The 18,950-nt window shown below is 37.3% G+C and overlaps 1 protein-coding gene across 3 annotated transcripts in view; it reads right to left on the bottom strand.

Moving 5' to 3' along the window:
• gjc1 (gap junction protein gamma 1) overlaps positions 1–18,950 on the bottom strand; it is a 127,114-nt gene that overhangs the window by 30,957 nt on the left and 77,207 nt on the right. Inside the window, exon 1 of one of the 3 annotated variants that reach the window (XM_062050065.1) lies at positions 11,187–11,301. The exons of 1 other annotated variant lie outside the window; for it this stretch is intronic. The gene's annotated coding sequence lies outside the window, so the exon portion shown is untranslated. Of the gene's footprint in view, positions 1–413; positions 540–11,186; positions 11,302–18,950 lie in introns of those variants that run through there. One more of the 3 variants, XM_062050063.1, reaches the window with a different exon arrangement.

The raw sequence follows: 18,950 nt of genomic DNA, 5'->3' as shown, positions 1-18,950 counted from the left end.
CATTCCCTCTCATGTGATATTGCTTAATTAACATTAATGATGTGCACTTTAACAACTAGGCTTACAACTATACCTAATATATAAAGGGGTGGAAAAGTGACTATTACCTGCAGGGCAAACATTAGCTAACCAGAAGGCAATAACAATGTAAACAAAAAACACCTGCTTAAAAGATCTAATACAAATGTCCCTGAGGAATGTAAGGTGGGAGTACTGGAATTACCTAACGTTACATTATTATTTTCCATAACAATTTAGCCCCCTCCACAATATTAACCCGACGTTAAAACAGAACTAGCTGTTTATTGATTAGCAATTGCCGAATCATGTAACATTAGCTTAATGCTAAAAAGCCAGGTTACTATCGCATTCTGTAACAGACAAATAATTTCATGTAGGCTAACGTTACCTACCTGCTACCTCTGTCTTTTTCTCGTTTCTCCTCCTCTTCTTTTCTCTTTTTTCCTCCCTGGGCACCTGACAGTTTTGGCCGTTTTGACATCTTGTGTTGATTTTTTGATGTGGTAAGAGTCATGATACGGGAAGGGAGGGGGCGCACCATGCGGGGCAATGGGGGAGGGGGGGGGGGGCGCGTAATGTTGTAACAAATAATATTTCTATTAAATAGGCTTTATTTTGCATTTTAATTAACGTGGGATTATTTTTTGTATTTAGAAATAATAGTACCAACTTTTTTTTTTTTTTTTTCTCCAACATTTGTGGCACTGGCGTGGCGCCCCCTGATGGACGGCGCCCTTAGCATTTGCCTATACGGCCTATGCCACGGGCCGGCCCTGACTATGAACGATAAAACGCTGAATATTGACAACATATGAACGTCACACCCCCTCTCCATCGACATGTTTGACAATCACGCGAAACGCAACAAACTGCAAAATTGGTAGTCAAAGATCCTCTTCTATAGTATATGCGACAAGATCGCTATGCTGATTTCAAGGACCTACTGTACTGCAAAGGTACCAGTCAAAGATCCTCTATATATAGCTGGAGTGCATTTCTGTTTTTGAAAAAAAAACTACTTGCGAAAACGTTTGGTAAATGATCCTCAATTTGACAGAACTGCTTTGCTCTTTTAAAGGAGCTATTATTAAAAACACTAGTCAAAGATTCTCTATGTCAGTGGTCCCCAACCTTTTTGTAGCTGCGGACCGGTCAACGCTTGAAAACTTGCCCCACGGACCAGGGGTGAGGGGTGGGGGGTATTTTTTTTTATTTTATTTTTTTATAATGAAATACAATCATGTGTGCTTACGGACTGTATCCCTGCAGACTGTATTGATCTATATTGATATATAAGGTATATATTGTGTTTTTTATGTTGATTTAATTTTTTTAATTTTTTTAATTTTATTTTTTTATTTTTTGTGCGGCCCGGTGGTTGGGGACCACAGCTCTATGTGACTGGAGGGCTCTGCTGTATTTGAGCATCTACTTTAAAAAACACACTTGTCAAAAATCCTCTATACCAGTGGTCCCCAACCTTTTTGTAACTGCTTACGGACTGTATTCCTGCAGACTGTATTGATCTATATTGATATATAATATAGGAGCCACAAATATTAATAACAGAAAGAAACAACCCTTTTGTGCGAATGAGTGTAAATGGGGGAGGGAGGTTTTTTGGGTTGGTGCACTAATTGTATGTGTATCTTGTGTTTTTTATGTTGATTTAATTAAAAAAAAACAAAAAATAAATAATAATAATTTTTTCTTTTTTTTTCTTGTGCGGCCCTGTACCAATCGATCCACGGCCCGGTGGTTGGGGACCACTGCTCTATACAACGGGAGCGATTGAGTGTTTTTAAAGATCTACTATAAAATTGCAAGTCAAAGATCCTCCCCATGTGACAGGAGCGCTCGGCTGTTTTTAAGGACCTACTGTGTAAATCTGGCCTGGGCAATCATTTTCACTCGGAGGGCCAAATTTAGAGAAACAAATGTCTCTTGGGTATATCTATTTTTAGGAACACTAATACAAAACCTCACAATAATGTCTGATTGAATGCTAAAAACTATCTGCTGTTTTTGAGCATCTCCTTTAAAACCACTCGTCAAATAAGTTTTTAAGAATGTACTGTAAACTTGCAAGGCAAAGATCCTCCACATGTGACAGGAGCACTCTGCTGACTGCTGTTTTTAAGGACCTACTGTAAAAATACTAGTCACATTGAAATATATTTTGCAGATTTTTTAGGGAAACCTACTGTAAAAGTGCTAGTCAGAGATCCTCTACTGTACAGGAGTGCTCTGCTGTTTTTAAGAACCTCCTAAACAACAATAATAAAAAATCCTTTATACATTTGGAGTGATCTCCTCATTGTATGCAAAAGTACTAGTCAAAGATTGTCTATATGTGGCAGGAGCGCTGTGCTATTTTTTTTAATTTTTTTTATTTTAATTTTATTTTTTTCCCCATAAAGAAATACAATCATGTGTGCTTACGGACTGTATTGATCTATATTGATATATAATGTATATATTGTGTTTTTTATGTTGATTTAATAAAAAATAAAACATGTTTTTCTTTTCTTTTTTTCTTTTTATTTCTTGTGCGGCCCGGTAGCAATCGGTCCGCGGACCGGTACCGGGCCGCGGCCCGGTGGTTGGGGACCACTGCTTTATATGACAGGAGTGACCTGCTGTTTTTAAGAACCTCCTAAACAACAATAGAAAAAAATCATTTATACATTTGGAGTGATCTGCTCATTTTAATGACATAATTCAAAAGTACTAGTCAAAGATTGTCTAAATGTGGCAGGAGCGCTGTGCTGTGCTGTTTAGGACATTGTTAGTAAAATATCCTTTATATGACAGGAGTGATCTGCTGTTTTTAAGAACCTACTAAACAACAATAGAAAAAAATCCTTTATACATTTGGAGTGATCTGCTCATTTTATGCAAAAGTACTAGTCAAAGATTGTCTATATGTGGCAGGAGTTCTGTGCTGTTTAGGACATTGTTAGTAAAAGATCCTTTATATGACAGGAGTGATCTGCTGTTTTTAAGAACCTCCTAAACAACAATAGAAAAAAATAATTTATACATTAGGAGTGATCTGCTCATTTTATGCAAAAGTACTAGTCAAAGATTGTCTATATGTGGCAGGAGCGCTGTGCTGTTTGGGACCTTGTTAGTAAAAGATCCTTTATATGACAGGAGTGGTCTGCTGCTTTTAAGAACCTACTAAACAACAATAATAAAAAATCCTTTATACATTTGGAGTGATCTGCTCATTTTAAGAACATGATGCAAATGTACTAGTCAAAGATTGTCTATATGTGGCAGGAGCGCTGTGCTGTGCTGTTTAGGACATTGTTAGTAAAAGATCCTTTATATGACAGGAGTGATCTGCTGTTTTTAAGAACCTACTAAACAACAGTAAAAAAAAAATCCTTTATACATTTGGAGTGATCTGCTCATTTTATGCAAAAGTACTAGTCAAAGATTGTCTATATGTGGCAGGAGCGCTGTGTTGTTTAGGACTTTGTTAGTAAAAGATCCTTTATATGACAGGAGTGATCTGCTGTTTTTAAGAACCTACTAAACAACAATAGAAAAAAATCCTTTATACATTTGGAGTGATCTGCTTATTTTATGCAAAAGTACTAGTCAAAGATTGTCTATATGTGGCAGGAGTTCTGTGCTGTTTAGGACATTGTTAGTAAAAGATCCTTTATATGACAGGAGTGATCTGCTGCTTTTAAGAACCTCCTAAACAACAATAATAAAAAATCCTTTATACATTTGGAGTGATCTGCTCATTTTAAGAACATGATGCAAATGTACTAGTCAAAGATTGTCTATATGTGGCAGGAGCGCTGTGCTGTGCTGTGCTGTGCTGTTTAGGACATTGTTAGTAAAAGATCCTTTATATGACAGGAGTGATCTACTGTTTTTAAGAACCTACTAAACAACAGTAAAAAAAAAATCCTTTATACATTTGGAGTGATCCGTTCATTTTATGCAAAAGTACTAGTCAAAGATTGTCTATATGTGGCAGGAGCGCTGTGTTGTTTAGGACTTTGTTAGTAAAAGATCCTTTATATGACAGGAGTGATCTGCTGCTTTTAGGACCGAGTACAACAAAAGCTTGTCAAAGATCCTCTATACAAAAAAGAGAGCGCTATGAAGTTTTGATGCGCATTTTTTGACCTCTCACGCCGCCACGTCGCTTATTTCCGCACTTTGGGGTTCTCTCGATCACTTTATTGTCGACAATTGTTATGCTAATTATTCTTAATGAGAGACCAAAATGCGTCTTTTAGCGTGTAAACAATTTGCGTACTTCCATATTCCATCTGGCTGCCAGGCTGTATTATACATGTACATCTACTTTGTTCATATTAATAGGGGGAGGCAGGCTGAGGGCATTGTGGGTAATGAACAGGATGAAAATGCCTGCAAAAAGCAGTAATGAGAACATGATGGGAGGCTAATGGCTTTATTAGCCGCTGCTTGAACTTGACCGGGGCTCGCAAACTATGCGCTGTTTAATAAAGCAGCGCATAAACAACATATTATTCTTCATATTTTGGAAGGCACTCATACACACTTCCTGCTTGTTTGTTTCTTTGTTTGTCCCCCTCAAAGCACAACATTAGGTACACCCTCACAAGATAATGAGACCCAAAGCTAAAATTCTTGCCATATTCTCAGTTATTCATTATTAAGGCGTCATTTGTGCTTATTTTGCAACTTCAATAATTAGCTGTCTTGATAATATAAGGCACTTCTTTATATGTTGTCTTGCGTGCTTAAAACATTGTGTATATATTACCAACTTAAACTAATTAGGGTTTTTTTCCTTAACTCTAATATTGCATCAGAATCATGGGTATGATGTAATCAAAACATTCCATTAACTCTTACAAAATAAAATAAAACTGATTTATTATTGAACTAGTACGGAGCCCCTAAAGGGACATGGGGAAACATTTTTTTTAGATATGTATCTCGTGCGCTAAATTTTTTTTACCCATGTCCCTTTAGGGGCTCTGTAAACTAGGACACCAAATGTTACATTTGAATTGATAAATATAAAATATATATACACACAAATGAATAATATTATTGTTTGATTTTAAAAAAATACTTCTAATAAGAATGAAAATCATTTTAAAAAATAATTCTAATTTAACTGGGCTAACATATATAAAATATAACCATTTAAAATCTAATTTCATCAAAATAAGCTAAATAATATGCATTAAAAATATTTTTTATTTGACTAGGGAAAAAATATATATTACACAGTTAAATATATTATATTATTATGATAAAATTATAATTTAAATGTTTTTTTTCCAAATAATGATAAAACAAAATCATAATTTAACTAGAACAACCAATATAAAATATAGTAAAAACAATATAAGTCGAAAAATATTTCATACAATTAATATTATATATGATTTATTTAATAAATATATTGAAATATCTATCATTTTAATAAATATAACATGAATACACAAAAAAAAGAAATCTGTTTTTCTTTATAGTTTTTTTTTAGTTTTTTTTTTACTTCCTGTAGCAATATTGATTTGTACTGAATTTTTATTGAATTCAACTAGAATAACCAATATAAAATATAATAAAAACAATATACGTCGAAAAATATTTCATACAATTATTATAATATATGATTTATTTAAAAAAATATTGAAATATCAATCACTCTCCTGAAGGAATCAATAAAGTACTATCTATCTATCTATCATTAATATAAATATAATATATGAATACACAAAAAAGTAATCTGTTCTTCTTTATTTTTTGTTTTTTTACTTCCTGTAGCATTATTGATTTGTACTGATGTTTATTGAATTCAACTAGAATAACCAATATAAAATATAATAAAAACACTATATGTCGAAAAATATTTCATACAATTATTATATATGATTTATTTAAAAAAAATATTGAAATATCAATCATAATAATAAATATAACATACAAATACACAAAAAAGTAATCTGTTTTTCTTTATAGTTTTTTTAATATATTTTTTTTTACTTCCTGTAGCCATATCGATTTCTATTGAAATTTCTATAGATTTTTATTGAATTCAACTAGAATAACCAATATAAAATATAATAAAAACAAAATACGTCGAAAAATATTTCATACAATTATTAAATATGATTTATTTGAAAAAAATATTGAAATATCAATCATTGTAATAAATATAACATACGAATACACAAAAAAGTAATCTGTTTTTCTTTATAGTTTTTTACATATTTTTTTACTTCCTGTAGCAATATCGATTTCTATTGAAATTTCTATGGATTTGTATTGAATTCAACTAGAATAACCAATATAAAATATAATAACAAATAACGTCGAAAAATATTTCATACAATTATTGTATATGATTTATTTAAAAAATATTGAAATAACAATTATTAAAATAAATATAATATATGAATACACAAAAAAAGTAGTCCGATTTTCTCAATAGTTTTTTATTTTATTTTTTACTTCCTGTAGCAATATTGATTTATTTTTAAACAACTATTTTATCAACTGGAATATGAATCTATATATTCACTGGCACAGTCTAACCAAGGGGAGCTTTGAGGAATAAAAATGACAAAAACCTTTTTTTTTTACATTTCATGTGGGGCGAAGGACTTCTTGTGTAGTCATCCATCATACGACGAGAGAGGGCAATAATAAACCAATAAAAATGTCACATGAGAAGGGGAAGAATGATTGGTACTGTAAGAAAACGCAGCAGACGAATCACATGCGGATGACTTTTTTACATTGACTCCTCACATGATGATTTATTGATTATTCAGCATGAAAAGCCCCCCTAATACTCAAAGTACAGTATAGTCCTGAGGTGTAAAAGTCGTTAACATTTGCTTTTGTACCCCTCAAAGTTCCTGCCGTGTATTTTTCCCGGCATCTTAAAACATCAACAATGCACAGATGAAATTAAACGGTGGAAAAAGAAAGTGTCCACGTAGCGGCTGCACAAACAGCACAATTTCCTTTCAGGATAAAATCTTTGTTAGTCACTCAGAGCCAGAAGCACAGTTATTTATTTCCCCCCCTCACTCAAGCGAGGAGGGAGGGAACTTATCAATGCATGCGGCGTGGGAACGCCAACAAATTCCACACAAATGAAACCCCCCCCCCCCCCCCCCCAATTGTCTGAGCCCCACAATCATGAATAGGAATGTTTGTACTCAAATATTTTAGTTACTGTATTTTCCGTAATAACTAAAGTTCCTTGGGTGAATAATGTTAACTCACTATACCGGTATGTTTTAGCGCTTTCATGACGAGTTTACTGACAGATATAAGTAAGAACTTTACACTACTTTATATTAGAAATGGCAACAGCGGAGGACAAGAAGATAGAGAAAAAGAAGAAGCTTATCGACAAAGGAGGATATGCTCAAATTTTCAGGACTTATGCAGATCCCAAATACAGATCAGCAGGTACCAGAAGGTAAGAAAAGTTGTTTTTACATAATATTGCAAAACAAAACGCCACATAATATGTCTTACCTTATACACATACCATAATAACACTCGTATGTTGAAGCACAGTACAATCCATCAAGCGGTGCGGCTTCATAGCTTACCAAAGTCGTACTAAAACATTTTAATAGATTTTATACGTCCAAAGGAACATATAAAATGTTGGTGTTGTTTACTTGAGTCATATTGTAGTCTACACGTATCTCTTATGTGTGACTGCCATCTACTGGTCACACTTATCATTTCACCATGTACCAAATAAAATAGCTTCAAGGTCGGTAAGCACAACCAAAATTATTCCGTACATTAGGCGCACCGGGTTATAAGGCGCACTGTCGAGTTTTAAGAAAATGAAAGGATTTTAAGTGCGCCTTATAGTCCGAAAAATACGGTAAGTAAAATAAAAATTGCTTAAATGGAATTAACTCACATGCAAGTAAATGCAGAGCGATAAAATTATCACAAAGTATTTTACTTAAACACCCAAGGTCATTTATAATGCTGGTTATACAGAACACACCAACCCTCTCTTCCTAAATTGTAACATATTGAAATTATTCAATCTGGTAGATAGTCAGCAAACAAGCTGCTTTCCAGTATAATTTAAAACCTTTTTTCAAAAAAACATCGCACTGCTCACACTCAAATCTTTTGAAACATCCATATGAGGAGTAAAATTACAAACTAAAATCAAGCAATAAGCAACCTTCTCCGTGATAAAAGACAAAAAGTAATTTAGACAGGAGAAACATGGGGAAAAAATTAAATTAAAAAAACCTGTACGGCTGTGCAACACTAAAAATGATTACCAAATCAATATGTTGAGTAAAAAAATAACAACCAAGACACAGGAATTATGAGGAAATAACTGCTCAGCGCTAAAAATGTGGAGTAAAATTAAGGAACTGATTGACGCACAAAGCCCACAACCTGCTCCCTGATCAAATACAACAATTCTTTACAACAAAAGAAAAGAAATACGCCTGTGAATGTAAAAAAATAAATAAACAAAAAACAACTTAAAACATCAATATGTGGAGTAAAATTATAAACTAAAATTGGACAATAAGCAAACAACAACCTGCTCCCTGATAAAAGACAACTTTTTTTCTACAGGAGAAATATGGGGGACATATTAAATTTAAAAACATCTGTATGCCTGCACAGTACTAAAAACATTTACCAAATCAAAGTAACTGATTGACAGCCAGAGCAATATGTGGAGTAAAATAACAAACTAAAATCTGGCAAATAACAAACAACCTGCTGCTTGATAAAGTACAAAGATGTTTTCTAACAAAACAGGAGAATTATAAGAAAATGCCTGCACAACATTAAAAACCTTTAACAATAAATTTAAGAAACTGATTGACGCAGAAAGCAAACAAAGTGCTACCTAATAAAATACAAGAGAAATACAAAAAAGTAAAACATCAATATGTGAAGCAAAAATTAAATACTAAAACCGGGAAATAAGCAAACAACAACTTTTTTCTACAGGAAAAATATGGGGAAAACATCCGTATGCCTGCACAACACTAAACACTTTTACCATACAATATGTGGAGTAAAATCAAGGAAATGATTGACGCGCAAAAGCCCACAACCTGCTCCCTGATCAAATACAACAATTCTTTACAACAAAAGAAGAGAAATACACCTGTGTAGGAAGAAAAAACAACGACAAAAAAAACTTAAAACATCAATATGTGGAGTAAAATTACAAATGAAAATTGGAGAATAAGCAAACAACAACCCTGATAAAAACCAACTTTTTTTCTACAGGACAAATACAGGGAAAATATTAAATTAAAAACATCTGTATACCCGCACAGTACTAAAAACGTTGACCAAATCAATATGTTGAGTAAAATTAAGTAACTGATTGACACCCAAAGCAATACGTGGAGTAAAATTACAAACTAAAATCTGGCAAATTGCAAACAACCTGCTACTTGATAAAGTACTAAACATTTTTTCTAACAAAACAGGAGAATTATAAGAAAATGCCTGCACAACATTAAAAACCTTTAACAATAAATTTAAGAAAGTGATTGACGCAGAAAGCAAACAAAGTGCTACCTAATAAAATACAAGAGAAATGTGCCCGCGGGAGGTAAAAAAAAAAAAAAACAATGTAAAATATCAATATGTGAAGCAAAATTAAATACTACAATCAGGAAATAAGCAAACAACAACTTTTTTCTACAGGAAGAATATGGGAAAAACATCCGTATGCCTGCACAACACTAAACACTTTTACCATACAATATGTGGAGTAAAATCAAGGAACTGGTTGACGCACAAAGCCCACAACCTGCTCCCTGATCAAATACAATAATTACAAATTACAAATTACAAAAAAAATAAAAGAAAAGAAAAAATTTTAAAAAATATATTTTTTACAACAAAAGAAGAGAAATACACATGTTAAGGTAAAAAAACAAAAAAAAAACAAAAAAAAACCAACTTAAAACGTCAATATGTGGAGTAAAATTACAAACTAAAACTGGACAATAAGCAAACAACAACCTGCTCCCTGATAAAAGACAACTTTTTTTTTCTACAGGAGAAATATGGGAAAAACATCCGTATGCCTGCACAACACTAAACACTTTTACCATACAATATGTGGAGTAAAATCAAGGAAGTGATTGACATACAAAGCAAATTAACAACCTGCTCCCTGATCAAATACAACCATTTTTTTACTAATACAATTCAGAACATCTTCATGCTCACACTACACTGAAATCTTTGGAAATGTCAACATGCGGAGTAAGCTAAGGACATTCCCTATGTCGTACGAAATGTTTGAGGAACAGTAGTAAGAAGAACTTATTCCTGCATTGTTTTTCAATCAGTTATTACTCATCCATTCTTTACTAACAGTTTCTGTCCATTTTTACTCCATTTTTTTATTCTTTCCACGAACAAGTTATTTACTAGGGCATCCTTTAGTCTCTTCTGTTCCTAATTGGCAAATGGCAAGGTCTTAAATGCAGGACGTGACTCAGTTACTGTGGAGAAATGGTCAAGATGAGTAATATCTGCTTCTTCCTACTCCTTTTCGGGGCATTGAGTTGTGTACACCAGTGGTCCCCAACCTTTTTGAAAAAAAATTTTTTTTTTAATTTAATTTTTTTTTTTTCATAAATAAATACAATCATGTGTGCTTACGGACTGTATCCCTGCAGACTGTATTGATCTATATTGATATATAATGTATATATTGTGTTTTTTATGCTAATTAAAAAAAAAAATTTAAATAAAAAACAATTTTAAAAAATTATTTTGATTTATTTCTTGCGCGGCCCGGTACCAATCGGTCCGCGGTCCGGTGGTTGGGGACCACTGGTCTACACAGTGACACATTGGATTTTAAAATGCAGTAAAGCCGACAAAATGTACTTCGGTAACAACACAAATAGAGTGCTGAGGAATAGTCGTGCAAGGGAGTTGTTTTCCTGCGTGTGCGTCTTGCAACTAACAAAACAAAAGTTCCCTCATTAGCGCTGTCCGAAGGGAAGACACGTAACAGCAAACCGCTTCCGTATGTTACAAGGGTTGGGGGGTGGAGGGGCAGCATCTGCGTCTAAGACACGACATCTTTGTACTTTCTTTGCACAAAGCCAGAAGGTGTACGAGGAGAAAAAAAAGTGCATACTCACTCTTCCTCCGGCCCGCCAAGGAGGCCCATCATGTGCCCCCGCTCCCGCCCCGACCCCCGAACTAGAAAAAAGTGAAGTCGTTCCGCGAAGAGCATGCGTGTCCACCCGAATGCGAGCTCCTCCTGAAAGGCGGCGGGGGGGCTGAGGGAGGCAGAGCGTCTTGCAGCGCTCACCACGGCCCTCGCTTACTCCAGCATCATCCCACACAAAGTGGGTCATGGCTGGGGGTAGAGGGACGCGACGGGCATGGGCGGGTGTTTGCGCGGGGGGAGGAGGAGGCGGCGTTGGTGGGCGGGCGGGCGGAGGGTGGTTTTATCGCCCCGGCAGGGGGTCAAGCGGAGGTGATCCCTCTCCGGGTCCGTGACGTTCCGGGGAGGGGGCGAGACTTCTGGATCAAATCGGTCGTAAACATGTGGTCGGCAGGCAGGGGAGGCCCGAAAAAAAATTGGATTTGCAATGCAAAAATATCATCCATTTTACAAACCCCGTTTCCATATGAGTTGGGAAATTGTGTTAGATGTAAATATAAACGGAATACAATGATTTGCAAATCATTTTCAACCCATATTCAGTTGAATATGCTACAAAGACAACATATTTGATGTTCAAACTGATAAACTTTTTTTTTTTTCTGCAAATAATCATTAACTTTAGAATTCGATGCCAGCGACACGTGACAAAGAAGTTGGGAAAGGTGGCAATAAATACTGATAAAGTTGAGGAATGCTCATCAAACTCTTATTTGGAACATCCCACAGGTGAACGGGCAAATTGGGAACAGGTGGGTGCCATGATTGGGTATAAAAGTAGATTCCATGAAATGCTCAGTCATTCACAAACAATGATGGGGCGAGGGTCACCACTTTGTCAACAAATGCGTGAGCAAATTGTTGAACAGTTTAAGAAAAACCTTTCTCAACCAGCTATTGCAAGGAATTTAGGGATTTCACCATCTACGGTCCGTAATATCATCAAAGGGTTCAGAGAATCTGGAGAAATCACTGCACGTAAGCAGCTAAGCCCGTGACCTTCCATCCCTCAGGCTGTACTGCGTCAACAAGCGACATCAGGGTGTAAAGGATATCACCGCATGGGCTCAGGAACACTTCAGAAACCCACTGTCAGTAACTACAGTTGGTCGCTACATCTGTAAGTGCAAGTTAAAACTCTCCTATGCAAGGCGAAAACCGTTTATCAACAACACCCAGAAACGCCGTCGGCTTCGCTGGGCCTGAGCTCATCTAAGATGGACTGATACAAAGTGGAAAAGTGTTCTGTGGTCTGACGAGTCCACATTTCAAATTGTTTTTGGAAACTGTGGACGTTGTTGGAGGAAAAGATCCAGATTGTTATAGGAGCAAAGTTCAAAAGCCAGCATCTGTGATGGTATGGGGGTGTATTTGTGCCCAAGACATGGGTAACTTACACATCTGTGAAGGCGCCATTAATGCTGAAAGGTACATACAGGTTTTGGAGCAACATATGTTGCCATCCAAGCAACGTTACCATGGACGCCCCTGCTTATTTCAGCAAGACAATGCCAAGCCACGTGTTACATCAACGTGTCTTCATAGTAAAAGAGTGCGGGTACTAGACCGGCCTGCCTGTAGTCCAGACCTGTCTCCCATTGAAAATGTGTGGTGCATTATGAAGCCTAAAATACCCCAACGGAGACCCCCGGACTGTTGAACAACTTAAGCTGTACATCAAGCAAGAATGGGAAAGAATTCCACCTGAGAAGCTTCAAAAATGTGTCTCCTCAGTTCCCAAACGTTTACTGAGTGTTGTTAAAAGGAAAGGCCATGTAACACAGTGGTGAACATGCCCTTTCCCAACTACTTTGGCTCGTGTTGCAGCCATGAAATTCTAAGTTAATTATTATGAGTTTGAACATCAAATATCTTGTCTTTGTGGTGCATTCAATTGAATATGGGTTGAAAATTATTTGCAAATCATTGTATTCCGTTTATATTTACGTCTAACACAATTTCCCAACTCATATGGAAACGGGGTTTGTATAATAATACATAAAAAAATATTAATATTATTGTTATATTACTGTTGTTGCTTTCTTTAAAAACTAGTGACTTCTCTGTAACTATAATCGAGGGTCTTTGAACGCACCACGGTTATGGTTAATGAGGTGCAAAAGTGAAACTTGCACATCATCTTTTTCCGATGTTCCGACAGATAGATTTATTGTAAATGTTGGCGCCCCTGGCCGCGATAAACAAGGCACGCCTGTCGGTGTTCTTAAAGATGGAGGACGTCAGCTGACTTCCTCCTTAGAAGTCCCGTCAGGACGGCGGTTAGAAAAGTCTCCGGGGAAGTATAAATGCTTTATGTCAAGCGTCCAGTCGTCGCTTCTGCTGGCAGAAATATAAGCGCGGACCCATAATCCTCCTCTTCACTCAACCCCCCCCCTCCAGGCCATGGACTCCTAATCACGCAGAGTCATGAACAATAAAAGATGTTCGTTTTGATTTGGTCCACATCCACTTCACTGGTGGCTCAAATTAGCGCGGCTCGCTATCTCCGTCCGGCTCCCTTATCCTCGCCGCCGCCGCCGCTCGCCACATTTCACAGATCCTGGCTCGGGAAATCCTCTTTAACTTCATCTGGTGTCACTCAAAGTCCACAGGCGCCTTCACATGTTGGTCGTGGAGCAATTTGATGACCCCCCACCCAACCTCCCCTTCCTCGCTCTTCCATCAATGCAATGTTGATGAGGACCATTTGGTTTTGCGATTTGACGTCTGTGATAAGTCTCGCCGCTAATAACCTCCAATAATCTGATGGCCTCGCCTGCGTTTGATGTGAGGAAGGCTAATCTTTCGCACTTTGCCGCCATGATGAGTTCCAATGCAGGCGGAGATGAAAGGAAGCATAGGAAAATCTGCAATAGAAACCTTTTAATCGTCCTTTAATGGCTTTATATCGCAACATTTGCATCGCGGCAACACTGTGCGTCTTCTCAAATGTGAAATATTTGCATGTTAACTCTGCGGCCACTTGCAGCACAAATCCAATTTCTTGCTCCGACTCGTCAGATCTCAAAGTTCAGGCAGAGTTTCCCGCAAGACGAGCTTTCTTCTGCCGCTAAACTTCACCCCACTGCCGGGCGCCGATATAACAACAACAACAACAACAACAACACAACAGTTCTTAAGGACAACCCAGTTGAAACACGTTCACAGTAGTGCTGCAAGGATTAATCCAGTCCTCATAGTGGGGCACGGACCCTGCAGGGACCCTGCAGGGTCCGGTGCGCGGGTGAGATACCGAGGGGCACGGGGGAACGTGCTTTATCAGTATCGTGCAGTATCATGCTTTAAACCTCGCACTACAAATTGTGCTTATTGTAGCCATTAATCATGACTTCCTCATTTTGATTAAAAAAAAAAAAAATAAAATCTGCAAAAATTGTTTAAACTATGTTTTAGGGTTGTCAACATCAATGCATGTGATTCATAAATTAAAGTGCAAATTTAATAAGTTAAAGGCCTACTGAAATGATTTTTTAAATTTAAACTATTCCATTCTATGTGTCATACTTGATCATTTCGCGATATTGCCATCATTTTGCTGAAAGGATTTAGTAGAGAACATCGACGATAAAGTTCGCAACTTTTGGTCGCCGATAAAAAAAAGCCTTGCCTGTATCGGAAGTAGCGTGACGTCGCAGGTTGAAGGGCTCCTCACATTTCCCCATTGTTTACACCAGCCGCGAGAGCGATTCGGACCGAGAAAGCGACGATAACCCCATTAATTTGAGCCAGGATGAAAGATTCGTGGATGAGGAACGTGAGAGTGAAGGACTAGACTTTTTTCGCTCTGACCGTAACTTAGGTACAAGCTGGCTCATTGGATTCCACACTCTCTCCTTTTTCTATTGTGGATCACGGATTTGTATTTTAAACCACCTCGGATACTATATCCTCTTGAAAATGAGATTCGAGAACGTGAAATGGACATTCACAGTGACTTTTATCTCCACGACAATACATCAGCGAAGCACTTTAGCTACGGAGCTAACGTGATAGCATCGGGCTTAACTGCAGATAGAAACAAAAGAAATAAACCCCTGACTGGAAGGATAGACAGAAAATCAACAATACTATTAAACCATGGACCTGTAACTACACGGTTAATGCGGGATGAGTTTGCTAAGTGTAAAAAATGAGCCCAAATTTTTGAATGAAAGACACTGCTGTTCTAAATGTGTCCACTAGATGTCGCAATAGCAATTCTTTGTATCTTTGTAGATTATGCCACATATGATGTTAATGCACCAGTCGAGGAAAATGATCAAACTACATAAATAACATCCTGTAATTTGATTTTGATATTATTTTTTATCTTCATAGATTGAAAATGAACACCAATGAGTTGACTGATGAACATTATCACATCATTTATTCAGAAAGTATAAATAAGGACAAATAAAGATAGAATACTATTAACCGAAACATGTAAGTGTAAAAAAACAACAACATTAGGATTTGCACATTTCTATTTTTAAACAAAGAAAACAATCTGAAGTTGTCTTTATTTTTAAGTTATCGTGCCGTGATTTCACCAGTCCGGCCCACTTGGGAGTAGATTTTTCTCCATGTGGAAACCCGATCTAAAATGAGTTTGTCACCCCTGGGTTAACCTCAGGTCATGTGCACGGGATCACACGTAAGTAATCACGCCCTGTTAGCTAGCTACTAAAAAAAAAAGGAAAAAAAAACGTGTTGGAATATATTCTGCTTAGTACTAATCAGCGTGTGTTTATGTTAGTGTGTGTGTGTGTGTGTGTGTGTGTGTGTGCGTGTGTGTGTGTGTGTGTGTGTGTGTGTGTGTGTGTGTGTGTGTGTGTGTGTGTGTGTGTGTGTGTGTGTGTGTGTGTGTGTGTGTGTGTGTGTGTGTGTGTGTGTGTGTGTGACTCAGAAATAGATGCTTCCTGTTGTATCTCCCGGCAAAGTGCATGTGTGTCCACATGTGTAGGTGCACCTTTGCCTTTGGTGACAGGTTTGGAGGGCAGAAGGAATGTGTGTGTGTGTGTGTGTGTGTGTGTGTGTGTGTGTGTGTGTGTGTGTGTGTGTGTGTGTGTGTGTGTGTGTGTGTGTGTGTGTGTGTGTGTGTGTGTGTGTGTGTGTGTGTGTGTGTGTGTGTTCTGGCAATGCTTACTTAATGGGGGCATCGCTCTGTTTTCACAGTCACCTTTAGGGGACCTCTGACGGTATGGGGACAAAAAAACAGGTCCCCTAAAGCAGTGGTCCCCAACCACCGGGCTGCGGCCGCACAAGAAATTTCAAAAAAAAAATGTTTATTTATTTATTTATTTATTTTTTAATTAAATCAACATAACAAACACAATATATACATTATATATCAATATAAATCAATACAGTCTGCAATGATACAGTCAGTAAGCACACATGATTGTATTTCTTTATGACAAAAAAAACAACAACAAAAAACATAGCATAGCATAGCACAACATGAAACTGTGGTATGAAACAACTGACATAACTATGGCATAGCACAACATGAAACTGTGGCATGAAACAACTAACATAACTGTGGCATAGCACAACATGAAACTGTGGCATGAAACAACTAACATAACTATGGCATAGCACAACATGAAACTGTGGCATGAAACAACTAACATAACTGTGGCATAGCACAACATGAAACTGTGGCATGAAACAACTAACATAACTATGGCATAGCACAACATGAAACTGTGGCATGAAACAACTAACATAACTATGGCATAGCACAACATGAAACTGTGGCATGAAACAACTAACATAACTATGGCATAGCACAACATGAAACTGTGGCATGAAACAACTAACATAACTATGGCATAGCACAACATGAAACTGTGGCATGAAACAACTAACATAGCTATGGCATAGCACAACATGAAACTGTGGCATGAAACAACTAACATAACTATGGCATAGCACAACATGAAACTGTGGTATGAAACAACTGACATAACTATGGCATAGCACAACATGAAACTGTGGCATGAAACAACTAACATAACTGTGGCATAGCACAACATGAAACTGTGGCATGAAACAACTAACATAACTATGGCATAGCACAACATGAAACTGTGGCATGAAACAACTAACATAACTATGGCATAGCACAACATGAAACTGTGGCATGAAACAACTAACATAACTATGGCATAGCACAACATGAAACTGTGGCATGAAACAACTAACATAACTATGGCATAGCACAACATGAAACTGTGGCATGAAACAACTAACATAGCTATGGCATAGCACAACATGAAACTGTGGCATGAAACAACTAACATAACTATGGCATAGCACAACATGAAACTGTGGTATGAAACAACTGACATAACTATGGCATAGCACAACATGAAACTGTGGCATGAAACAACTAACATAACTATGGCATAGCACAACATGAAACTGTGGCATGAAACAACTAACATAACTATGGCATAGCACAACATGAAACTGTGGCATGAAACAACTAACATAACTATGGCATGGCACAACATGAAACTGTGGCATGAAACAACTAACACAACTATGGCGTAGCACAACATGAAACTGTGGCATGAAACAACCAACATAACTATGGCGTAGCACAACATGAAACTCTGGCTTGAAACAACTAACATAACTATGGCGTAGCACAACATGAAACTGTGGCATGAAACAACTAACATAACTATGGCGTAGCATAACATGAAACTGTGGCATGAAACAACTAACATAACTATGGCGTAGCACAACATGAAACCGTGGCATGAAACAACTAACATAACTATGGCATAGCACACCATGAAACTGTAGCATGAAACAACTAACATAACTATGGCATAGCACATCATGAAACTGTGGCATGAAACAACTAACATAACTATGTGTGTGTACGGTCAAATCTACCTAGCAACAGCTACAGAAGTAAAATATTTTTTTTACTTTGTGTGTTTTGCATTCTGAAGTGAGGTTGCAACTCTCTACTCCCATCTAGTGCTAGATTTTTTTTTCCATCATTCTAGCTATAGTGGAAAGGGGGGCCCTCACAACCTACTAACCAAACGTGGGTCCACACAAAGTAGGCAAGACATATATTTGTGTGTGTGTGTGTGTGTGTGTGTGTGTGTGTGTGTGTGTGTGTGTGTGTGTGTGTGTGTGTGTGTGTGTGTGTGTGTGTGTGTGTGTGTGTGTGTGTGTGTGTGTGTGTGTGTGTGTGTGTGTGTGTGTGTGTGTGTGTGTGTGTGTGTGTCTTTTATTCATATTATTCCCATTCTCCAAGGAAGGTGGGGTTCTAGCCGTTCATTACAAAGCAGTGTGTCTGACAGTTTGTGCGCTCCGGGCTGATGTAGCTGCAGAACGAGGCCCACCTGGATGCACAGCGTTGAGCCATTCCGTGTCCTCCCAGAGCCCATTAGCATGCTAACGATATCCAACAAATCACACGACGGCCTCACCTTGACGACGAGATTAGCGATGACTTCATTTGGCGAGTCGCCGACCAGGAAAAGACCAAATATGAAGCCCCGAATGTGCCTGATTATCCCCTCGCTTGCCTTCTCTGTTGATGCAGTGGAATAGAAGACGAGGATTAAAGCGGAATTAAACAGTTTGGGTTGGTTTTTTTACGGCGCCGCGGCTCCAAAGTCGCCCTTATTACGGTGGTAGACGACCACGATGTATCCCACCTTCTTGATTTGTATGATTAAATAAACGAGCAGAGTCCATCCAAAAA

The sequence above is a fragment of the Entelurus aequoreus genome, linkage group LG06 (assembly GCF_033978785.1).
Source record: "Entelurus aequoreus isolate RoL-2023_Sb linkage group LG06, RoL_Eaeq_v1.1, whole genome shotgun sequence".
Classification (NCBI taxonomy): domain Eukaryota; kingdom Metazoa; phylum Chordata; class Actinopteri; order Syngnathiformes; family Syngnathidae; genus Entelurus; species Entelurus aequoreus.
This window is presented reverse-complemented; position numbering and strand designations above follow the sequence as displayed.